At 33.0% G+C, this 12,295-nt stretch overlaps 1 protein-coding gene across 18 annotated transcripts in view; it reads left to right on the plus strand.

The window, feature by feature from the left end:
* The window catches only part of DMD (dystrophin), an 886,326-nt gene that overhangs the window by 580,512 nt on the left and 293,519 nt on the right, over positions 1-12,295 (plus strand). The gene's annotated exons all lie outside the window — the stretch shown is intronic.

The raw sequence follows: 12,295 nt of genomic DNA on the forward strand, positions 1-12,295 counted from the left end.
GGGTATGTTGTTATTTTTGGTAACTGTTAATGGACATTTGTTGACACCAGGACTGAAATGACAACTTTTTATGGATTTGTTTGTAGATAAGAGATGGGATATGGGAAGAATAGATTTTTTGTTATAATGAGGAGGAGAAAAGTTACTAAAATTGTTTATACTTGTGATGAAGGTTGGGAGTCTCTTCTTTATATATTTCTTTTTTTTCCCTTTACTATATTCTTAATTTCTTTTCTTTCATTTCTTTCTTTTCTTTAGGTCTTTCGTATTTTTTTCCTTTGTACCTTTTACTCTTTCTTTCTATTTTTATATGTTTCTTTTAGTTTGTATTAGTTTTTACTATTGTAATTATAATATTTAATAAAATTACTTGGGAAAAAAGGATACTTTGTGGGAATATACAGTTTAGTAGAGTTCAGTAAAATATTACAGGCTGAAGTGAGAATTTAGCTTTTAAGATCTGTTTCATTTTATTATGAATTATTTTACAAGTAGTTAAGCTTTATAACATTGCCACCAGATATGAAAGAATGAGTGCAGATGATCCTGAACAGATTTAGGGCAATGCAGCAATTTTTAAATATTTCATTTATCATTCAAAGAGAAACTTTAGTCAAAAGTAAAAAGTCAATCTTTTTTTCATCTACCTGTGGAGGGCATAGCTAATAGGGTTCATTTTATTAGCACAGTTTTTATCTTAAAAGGAGCTAGTTTTATAAACTACAACTCAAAAAAGATCAAAGGGATAATGCTTCCTTCCAGAAGTCAAAATTAATTCAAAGGCAAAAAAAAGGAGATGAAACACATTAATGAATGTTTTACTTGTTCTTTATATTTGTACTGTACTCATTGCCCAAAATCTTTCCTATACTTGCCTGTCTTGGTGTTTTATTTAGACATTTTCTTCACAAACACATGTATACATCTTAAAGGTCTTTTACAGGTCTTTAAGAAAGTCCTTTTTTCCTTAATTTCCAGGTAATTTTTTTCAGTCTCTACTAAACTTCAATACACTTTCCTTTATATATATTTGATTAGTTTTATTATTGCATAAGCATTGTACAAAGTAGATCAAAAATACAGATATAGTAAGTAAGATACAGTATAATAAAAATGCATTGTAAAAAGAAGTATTTATTAATGTACTGTCCCGTTTCCTTTCATTTTTTCCCCAGCCACTAACTACCACTTAGATATTTATACTTTGCTTTACACTTGTACAATTATAGTTTATGCTTATTTAAAATTTCAGGTTTTTAAAAATCTATTTCTCTGTCTTCTTCAAAAGTCATACTGTAAATGTGTTGTCTTGCCTTGCTCTGTAATACGTTGTATGTAAGAAATCTATTCCTGTTTGAATTTGCTTTGACTTATGGAGTAAATTTCTCCATTGCTGCATATACTTCAACTTTGGCCTTCCAATCCTCTGTCGTTATTTCTCTGTTCCAATATTGTGCCAAATTGATTCTTGCTGTCATCAGCATATATTTCAATAGGTAGTAATCCTTTTCATAATAATTTTTCAGTAACAATGTATACATATAACCTAATAAATAATCTTGGTTTTGTACAAGTGTTTCAAATCTCATAATTTTCTCAAAGTCCATCTTCCTTTTTTAAGATTGCTTTTTATCTTTCCAGTTATTAGCAAATACATTAACCATCATAAATTCCTTCATTCATGAAGCAATTCTTGTTGTGTCTTTATTCTCCTCAAATCTGAAGATATTATGTTGGCATTTGTAATTAAATCTTTCTTACTGTAATTGTCCTTAAAGTAAAAAGCATTTGACAGTCATGCTAATAGTGACATTTTGACACTTATCCTTGCTTTTAAAGGATTCCAGATTTTTTAACAAACTTTGTCTTATAACATGTCCCTTCAAATTCTTTTTCTTTTGTTTCTTTATGCCATAGATACCTATGAAGTCCATTAGCTGGGCCTGCTCCTTCTATAATTGATGTTCTATTATTCAGAGTTTTTATCCATTCTGTTATCCATAATAAAGAAATTGCTCTATAATATTGCACTTTCTTTTTCAGGCCGGAATCCAAGATGTTAGCATATTAAACAGACTGAGGAGGTCCAAATTACAGCATTCTTAATAAAGAAGTAATCAGGATTCAGAATATGTCAACCATATAAAGTCAAATACTTAGAGGGCCTGGAGGCTAGCTATAATAATCTCTGCCTAAACTTTTCCAAGTGATAAATGAAACAAATGATGAATATACAGATAATGTTTTATCTCATTTAATGATTAACCTTTTTTGTTGCATTTTATTATCTGCCTCATTTCAAAACTAATACATTTTCTTGCACATATATTATGATTTGTTTTAGAATTACTTTTTTTTTTCCTTCTGGAGTTTTGCTTTTATGCAATAAAACATTAATCTCTGCATTTTAGCCAAATTGTATTCCTGAAGTTGACTTCCCTTTTAACTTTCACCACTATAGTTTTTTTAACTTTAACAATGGGCTGAATTGAGTCCCCTTTTGAAAAATTGCTGTCAAGATTCTGAATGATGCTTCAACATTTTCTCTTTAGATTATCTTGGAAGATTTGGATTCTGAATTATCAAGAATATAGGATTATTTTGTGCTGTAAGCAGCATGTATTATAAAATGCTAACATGATGTTAGAATTCAAACATTTTTTCATTAACGTTATTAATTGAACCAAAGACTATTAAAAATAAAAGGAAGCCATAATTTACTTTAAATTGCTTACTTTATCATTAAGAAACAAGATAGAAAAGGAAATGGAATCATTTGAATCTGAAAATACAAGTTTTAAATGAAGCTAGTCAGAGTGACAGGATATTTAATTAAGTGTGAGATTAACAGCTCATGACAAGAGTTGACGTAAAAAGGACAGTGTAATAAAACATGGTTAGTAGTTTCAATGACTACTTCACTACATGGATTTAATAGGTCATCTTTGTATCTCCCCTCTAAAACTGCTGATGTAAGTGCATTGAACTGTGCCAAGGTTTAAGGCCCTCCTTAATTTGGGAACAGTGTTTTGGTTTAGATATCTGGCTAGTCTATAAATGGATATGAAATAACGTCTTTGAGGAGAGACATCAGGTCTATTGGAATATCAAAGTCCTTGAAATATTACTGTATGTTCCTGCCTTGGAGTGCACTTGAGTTTAGGAGAGACCCAGAAGTTCTGCTTTTTAATATTGCATTGGCCCAATAGGAAACAAATTTATCAGAATGGACCTAGGAAGTTTTAGATAGTATTGTCATTTTGCTTTTGTTTATATATATAAACTCTTAAGTTTTATTAAGAGTTTTTACCTTGATAGAAGACAAATACAGAAATATGTAAAGAAAAGAGAGAAAAAGAAAAAAGTGCAGAAAATAATACAGAAAGAAAGAAAAAAAGATAATTAAAGAAATGACTTCTGCCCTTCTTGACAGCAGTTACAGACAAACTCATTATCCCTTCTCCCTCCTTAACAACAGGTATTGTCATTTTTTTATTAGAACAGTCAGTGCTACTGTAAATATAAAATAACCTTTTTAAAAAGCATTAACCAAAATGTCACATAAACTATTTTCATATGAAATAAATCTGTGAAAAGGTTATGATCCAAAGTACACATTAATACATCATGTGAATTTACTATAATCCAAACATTTAAACATTCCAAGGAGTACAAAATGTTAAGCAGAGAGATATGTGTTGAGATCACTTTTTTTTTTTTTTTTAGTAAATTGTGCTAGGTACTATGAGAATGAGCTTTGAATTCAAAAGTCCCTCTTTCAAAAAAATTCCTTTTTCCATGAATTCACACCCTGAACTTATACAAGTTATTTTTTTATGGTAAAGATTACTACCATCCGAACTGCAATAATTCCCTCCCTCCCTCCCTCCCTCCTTCTTCCTTCCTTCCTTCCTTCCTTCCTTCCTTCCTTCCTTCCTTCCTTCCTTCCTTCCTTCCTTCCTTCCTTCCTTCCTTCCTTCCTTTCTTTCTTTCTTTCTTTCTTTCTTTCTTTCTTTCTTTCTTTCTTTCTTTCTTTCTTTCTTTCTTTCTTTCTTTCTTTCTTTCTTGTAGTAAGTAGTTTATTTCCAGTTCAGGCTGAAAAAAATGGCCTTAGTTCCTTTCCTAAAATGATAGAAGTCGAAAATAAATCTACTTCCAAAAGAGTGCATTCCACAGATTGGGATAACACAGGATATAACCCTCTCTGGCATCTCAGACTGGCATGACAAGGCATGGGGGTCTTAAATAGGACCTCTTCTGCTGGCTTTAATGCTACTTGGGAACAGGGAATCCCAAATAAAAGGCCCCCAAGTCTTAGGATAAATTTAAAAGTTAAAGGCAATATGGTAAAAAAAAATACTGGAAAACAAATTGCCACTAGTGCCAGTTTTCCCAGAATTGTGACTACTTCCACTTTGCATAAACTGATGTGTGCAGTTTCTTTTCAGAAATACAATACATGATGTAGAACAGGGGCTTCTCTCTATATATTTATAGCTATTTCTGCTTATGGTCTCCTTCTGAGCCTCATTTACCTCTGTGACTCCTCTCATAGTTGCTGTTGGAGGAAAAAAGTACTTTACCATCTGTTTATTAATCTAAACTATATCATACAAAGACTATGGCCCCCTAGAAATATGGTACAATCTCACACTGCATCAGGTCAGGTGATCATTTTTTTTCCCCTCTCATTTGAACTTTGAATTTCTTACAGTCCTAGCTTGCAGAGGATGCTGGCTGATGTAAATATTTTATACATTTTGATCCTGTAATCACCTCCATTCTATGCCTGGAAAATTTTGGCTTCCTCTTCTTAAACTTCCTTTACCTGCTTTAACATTTTTGGAACTGGCTTGGCATTGCCTTCTTCCTAGGGCTCAAAGAGAGTGACTGAACTCAATAGCTTGATGCCTTTAACCACTCACCAATTAATATATCACCCAAGGGTTAAAATCACTGTCAGTTGCACCACTATATTATTGTAGAGCTTAAACATCACATTTTGATCTGTTCTTTAATGAAATAAAGAGAAGTTTTATAAGCAAATTAAATTCAAAAACCATATCTGGACTGTAGATTTTCAGAATTTCTACATGTTAATTTTTATGCTACTTTATGATCCTAATTAGTATAATGACATTTAGAAAATGCAAAGCAAGGGTTTTAAAATTAATTTTCTGCAAACAAGTGCATCTGACAGTCATTAAATGTTTGTTTTCATTATCATTCATATGGTAACAGCAATTTTCAATAAAAAGTAAATTACAATTAAGTATGCTTGGCTATTACCATAACAAGATAATGATAAAGTTGATTGATAGTAAAATTGTTTTTCATTATACTTAACAATAAAATATTTTAACATTCAGTGATAATGGGAAATGAGTTTCATGAAACTATGCAAAACTCTATACTGGGATTAACTATATAGCAACAGGAAACTCTTGAGAGAAGCTGTATTATTCTGAATATTCATGCATTTTGTTGACATACTTTGTGACAAAGCTATTTTTTACAATAATATCTTATTGTTAAGAATAAATCTGTTTGACAAAAATATGCATGTTTTGATATGAAAATAACACTTCATTCAGAAAATGATACTGTTTGGTATTATAACAAAATATAAATATTTCAAATTAAAAATTGAATAATTTGATTATATAATGGTTTTAATCAAGTTAATTTCATTTAATTTAATTTAATTAAAAATTAATTACGCTCTGATAACCAACTTTTATTTGATAACTCAATGTTCCTAAATTCTCAGAAATATTTCTAAAGCCATTTTCTATAGATACATATATATGTACATTTAAGTTGGGTATAAAATACTGTGTTAAACTGTACTATGGCAATAGTTTATTTCTTTTGATTTTTAGCATTGGTTAAATAATGATGGCTTCATGAGCTGAACTTGATTACAATATAGACTTATTTCAATCAATAGCTATAAGCTATAGCTTTCCTGCTTTCATGGGTAGATATTGTTATTAAAAAATTGTTAGGTATATCAGCCTTGTCTAACCTGATGCCTTTCATTTGTGTTGCGACTGTAACTCCCAACATGGGCTGGAAATGCTGAGTTGCAATCCCAGAACATCTGGGGAACACCAGATCAGAGAAGGAAAAAAAAGGGAAAAAGTAATTTGTTCTTTATGTGCTGTATAGATTTAAATATAATACAAAATCTACAAAGTTCTGTAACTCACTTCAACATGTTCTACATTGGGGAATATATTAGTGCATTTATAGGGAAATACCTCTTCAGTATCTTAAGCATTACTCACTTTACAAAAGAGAATGTTTTCATCCCTGCAAACTTAAAATCCCATCTGTCCCTGAGCAGAGCCCCCAGGAAGAATTCTAGAGGTCAGTCATCAAAATCACATAATGGTTTAACAGTAAAGTTTTCCACATCTGAAAAGACTAGAGCTACCTCAGTTATTTATGATCTTTACTGTAATTGTTATTAAAGTGACAGAAATTTCCTTTTATGAATGCTGTGTTACCATGATTGTTAGAGAGCTATATGCAATTGTTGGCAGATTAAAAATAAAGGTACATGGCAATGATATATACAAACACAAAAATGCATGGAATAATCCTTTCAAAATAGCAGTGCTTCATTAAGGAATTCTATATTTGTAAGAATAAGAATGTGCTCTGCAGTTACAATATACTTTTTAAAATAAAATTACAAGGACTATCAGTCCTATTCCTGGTATGATCTGATCTTCCTGTGAACAGGAAAACATTTTCTCACTACTTCTGCCATGAAGTTATATATAATTGAGCGTTTTAAGGAAGATTTATATCCCTATAAATCAAAAAGTCATATTTATTTTCAGTAACTACTAACATTGCTGAACATTCTCTCTCTTCCTCCCTCATTCCCTCCCTCTCTCTCTCTTGCATTTTGTTAAACGTTTCCATTAAAAGTTGCAGTTTGGGGCATTTTGAGTTGTAATAAATACAGGGGTACCTCTAGTTACAACGCCCCTCCTTACGAATTTTTCAAGATATGACCAGCTCTGGCCCCAAAAATTTACCTCTACTTGCGAACTCCGCCTCTACTTACGAACCGGATCCGCGGCCATTTTCCCTGCTGCCACGTGGTCGCGGCTTCCTGTGGGCGAGATTGCGGTAGCAAGGAGACGTTCAGTGAGGCTTGTGTTGTGTTTTGTGGCGTTTGGAAGATTTTTGTGGCGTTTGGAAGGTTTTTGAGGTTTAAAAATAAAATGCATATGTTTCAGAACTGTTTAGCCATATTTACATTGAACCTTATGGGGGAAATTTACCTCAGGGTGCGACCAAATTCAGAGGGTGGATTAGCTGTATTTACATTGAACCTTATGGGGAAAATTTACCTCGGGGTGCGACCAAATTCAGAGGGCGGATTAGCTGTATTTACATTGAACCTTATGGGGGAAATTTACCTCGGGGTGCAACCAAATTCAGAGGGCGGATTAGCTGTATTTACATTGAACCTTATGGGAAACTTTACCTCGACTTGAGACCAACTCGAGTTGCAACCAGAGTCACGGAACGGATTAAGTTCGTAACTAGAGGTACCACTGTAGTTGCAAAATAAAAATGTGTAATCCTGTGGACTACTCAACTCGAGAAATTATGACCACTGTCTATCTTACTACCTGAATGTACTATAAAGCTTTATTTAAAGCTCTAGTGTACTCTAATCATATGTAATAGTAACCAATAGTTACTACAAATAGTAACCAATGTGGCTGAACTTTTCCTCTGTATTTTATTCATCAAACTGGTAATTCTCTTTTGTTTCTACGTCTTCTATCATCATATAGTCAATATTATTGTAATTCATTCTTCTGTTGGAGTATCTTTGAATTGAATACTCCTTCTAAGCTTGAGATTAACTGCAGTTTGGAACAGCTAGAATATTGTCTAAATATTTCATTACTATCAATTAATTAAATGTAATAGCATGAATTATGCACTGACCTACTGTTGATATTGAGGGCTTACTATTTAGCAGTGATATGCTGTGCTTCAGACACATCAAGCATTCTGTGTTTGAGATAAGAACCTGTTAAAAGCCCAAAGGGTACCTTGTCTCGCCCTGTTGGTTAATTCAAATGTGTTTTCTTAGAATTAGAGTTACTATGCAAGGCCAGGAAAAGACACATCTTTAAAGAGGCATAGACATATAAAATGCAGATAGCCAACCCCCTCAGCTTTGAATCCAAAATGCAGCACATCCCTACTTTTTATATGTGCAGTTTATTGTTAGCGATGCACAGATTATTTGTGAATCTGAATGCTTCTATTCATAAAACATGCTGGCAAGATCTCTGCTTTAAACTTTTATCTATATTCAGATTCTATATAGGGAAAACATATGCACTGAAATATGATCTATAAGGTATGTAGCCTTTCTCAGTCAAGCGGGAAAAGTAACAGTAAAAAAAATAATAATGTGGCTTTGCAGATACTGTTTTACTAATCTTTTTTTTTTTTGTCTGTTTTAGCCATTCTTCAATTTCAATGTTTCAGTTCTCATTTACTGCTGCCTGCTAATTTTTTTTTTGCTGTACTCCATTACTAACTACTCTAAAAGTGCAGTGAACATTATGTGAAATGTCATTTAGTTTATCATCTTCCAAGATAAGCATACTGTGGCCTATTATATTCTCTGTATTTCGGTGGTGTGTGTGTGTGTGTGTGTGTATGTGTATGTGTGCATGTGTGTATATGTGTGTGTGTGCATATATATATGTCTGTCTGTCTGTCTGTGCATATATACAGTAGGTGTGTGGGTGTATCCCCCACACAAGGCCTTTTAGGCCTTACATGTATTTAGGAATAGTTTAAATTATGCTTGGAAACATGTTGTTTATGAATACAGCCCTTGGAGGACACCTGCAGCATTTTCACAGATTCATTGTAAGCAGTTTATGAAAAGTCTTCAAAGCATATCTAACATACATTGCGGTATAACTCAAGCATGTGTCACTTAGATGGTCTGACTTTATCAGGAACTGATGCAGATGGCAACATTTGTTTAGCCTTGCTACACCTCTTTCTTAAGCTTCCAGGAACAAAAGTGAATCTAGGGGCAAACCTGGGTCATTATGAGGAATACTGAGCCATCTTAAATAGATTTAAATCATATTACTGAGCTCATGTGCTTTGTAGTTAGAAACACCTGTGACTTGCCTAGATTTAAATTTATAGTTACATGGTCTCATCCAGGCAATTCTGTTGAAAATGTTCTTAAGCAAACTCACATACGTGGGTTGCCAAGGACTCCTGGGCCACCCTCAACAGCAAGGGCTTCAGCATGAGGATGGAAGTCTCCCAGAACTACCCATCTTTGGACTCCAGGACCGTCATCATCTAGTCATCTTTGGATTCCTAATTGCAGTTAGCTGCACTAAGATGAGGGGGTGGAAGCTCCACCAGGAACATTATGTCTCCATTCAAAATTAGCCAAATATTTATTCCCATGTCACTCATAGTTATTATCTCTTCTGTAGAGATCTGTTTCTAGGTTTTTCCCCATTCCTAATTTAATATGGTTGCTATTGCTTCCATAATCTAACATTCCTTATACTTTAGTGAATGAGATCCTTTAAAGGCAGCATTTTTTCTCCCCTTTTTTGGACAGGACACTGTGCTTTCAGAAGTGTCAGTTCAGCAAGGCCAAGGACTAATGAACTGGCATCAGCAAAGATTAAACTGCAGTGAAGATATTCTGAAAACTGCAAACTCTTTTGTAGACTTAATATAACAAAGGCATTCAGGCAATTATAGGACTCTTGCTCTTGCCCCTTGCTGATATAAGTGAAAAGAAGGACATTATTTCCAAGCACAAGAGAGCCATTGGTTAATGTGCTCTGCAGCACTTTGCAAGCTGGTGTACCATAGTGATGAAGAGACTAAGCAAAAAATTATAAGCCTCTAGTTTGAGTCTTATCTCTACCATGAATTCAATAGGTGGCTATAAGCAATTTATTCTCCCTCAACCTTACTGCTCTACAAAAGCCACTTATTACTGTCTGTAGGTAAAAAGATATAAAAAGCAAAGATCTCCCCATATATACAAAACCTTCCTAATATATTAAAATTGCATTTTAAAAATCTTTGTGGGTATGTGTGTGTGAAAATCGTATGCCTAAATCAATGTAAGTATGGCAAAGAAATAAAAGTAAAGAATAACACCTTTTTTAAAATTTATTCTCAGAAATTTGTATCTTCTCAAGGACAAAAACTGAAGACAATGCATATGTTTAAATAAAATGTAATAATGTAATATAATTATATCATAATACCACTAGAATTTTACACTATCCTTATTCCAGCAGATGATCCCAACAGTAACATAAAGACCATTACAAGCCATAAGAAGTCACCCTAATTCTAATCCTCATGGTAATGTTTAGCATGGATTAATCCCAACCATAACTCTAACTTCAACCTAACACCCATAAAAGCATTTAAATTAAATTTGCCCAACAACTCAGTCCTAAATATAATATCAACTTAATGATATTAACATCACAATTATTTTTAGTATAACTTGGAAATTTATCTCTAATCTTAAAAATGCTGTAGCTGTAGCAATCACTTCCCAAATGTAAGAAAAACAAAACAAAACATTAGACTATCACTAGCTATAAAAAATCAGAGTTATATTCAGTCTCACATTAAATTTTAGCATTGACCTCAAAAAAGTTGAATCCTAACCTTCTTTTCACCCTAATACCAATTAAAAATAGACACTAACACTAATCCAAATGTTTCCAAATCACAACAATTTCTTTGTCATGAGAAAGAAATGCCACGGTAGGAGTTCCATTTAATTAAGAGAGAAATACAACTGATCATTTTCTAACTTATCTATTAAACTATACTCAATACACATAGTGCACACACACACACACACATACAAGTATATCTCATACACATGGTATAAATACCTAACTCTTCTTGTTGTCGGCCAGACCAAGAGAGATTTGAGAGATCTGCAATGAAGAGCTCTCTCTTTCTTGATGGAGTGAAGGTGGATCTGTCCTGCCTTACAATTCATTCATTTTTATATTTTTCTGCCATCATTTCTTACCCAATTAGAACTGCCTGGCTTACTTTGTTCATTCCCATTTCTCAATCAGTATTGCACATATCTCTTATATATCATAGCACCCTTGGCTGGCTACATCAAAGTACTGCCCATATTCCTCTTTGTTTTATGCATATTACTGTCCCTGCTCTACCAGTTCAGATACTAAAGATATGTCATAATGATGAGTTCTACTTATCATTGTCATTTGAGAATTCTACTTCTGAATATTGAAGTACAAGTCCTTAACAGTATGGATTGGTACTTGGTACAAGTTGTTCCCCAGCTAATTTCAACAAGTCTGTTGCAACATGTTCCTTTGCTTTAGTTCTAATATTCCAGATCCATTACCCCCCTCTGGGATTCTTAGTTCTTAATAAAAACTATAATGGAAGGATACATAGCTATAGAATAGAGAGTACAAAAAGTAAAGGTATTAGATATAAAATAAATTATCTTATTGTAACATTGGTTAATATTTCTTGAAATGTATGCTAACTAATAGCATAATGGTTAGTATCAGAGTGAATTTTCAAGATCTTATTGTAGTTATGATTCACCAGTGAGGCAATGGTTAGTAAAGAATGTTGTGTAATGATTAAAATTTGGGTGAATTTTCATGGATGGTTGTTTGGTGATATTCCTATCATGGTTAAGATTTTATCCTGGGGCAGTGTAATTGTTATCACAATAGTCAGCTGAATGAGGCTAGGCTTCCTTGAACTCTAAACTACAAGTTAATGTGAGGATTAGAATCTAGAAGTTTTTTCGTGGATATTGATGGTGTTACATTCCTATTATCAGTAAATGCTTATGCTGTGCCAATCTCTAGTGTAAAATATATATCTACTGTATATCTATATATCCGCAATAGACTGAGGTTAACCTGAAGGATAGAATCTGTGCATATTTTCCAGGACTGTGGTTGTGTTAGATTACCATTTAGGATTGAATTCTCAGCAACAAGCAGACACATTATTTTTACGGTAGTTATAAGGTTAGGATTAGGTTTTTTTCAATGATAGGCTAAATTCTTTCAAGTATAGGCTGGGTAAGATTTTGTGGTAGGGCTATCATTATTGTGTATCTTTTTATCAGAAATAGGGTGAGATTAGGATTAAGATTCCTTGAAATGTAAACCCAAATTTAGTGGTATATTTAGAATCTAGGTGAGTGTTCATGGAAAGCGGTAGTGTT

This window comes from Python bivittatus, unplaced genomic scaffold (genome assembly GCF_059951505.1).
Source record: "Python bivittatus isolate LINGU-HERP-01145 unplaced genomic scaffold, Pbiv_v1 ctg000350_np1212, whole genome shotgun sequence".
NCBI lineage: Eukaryota > Metazoa > Chordata > Lepidosauria > Squamata > Pythonidae > Python > Python bivittatus.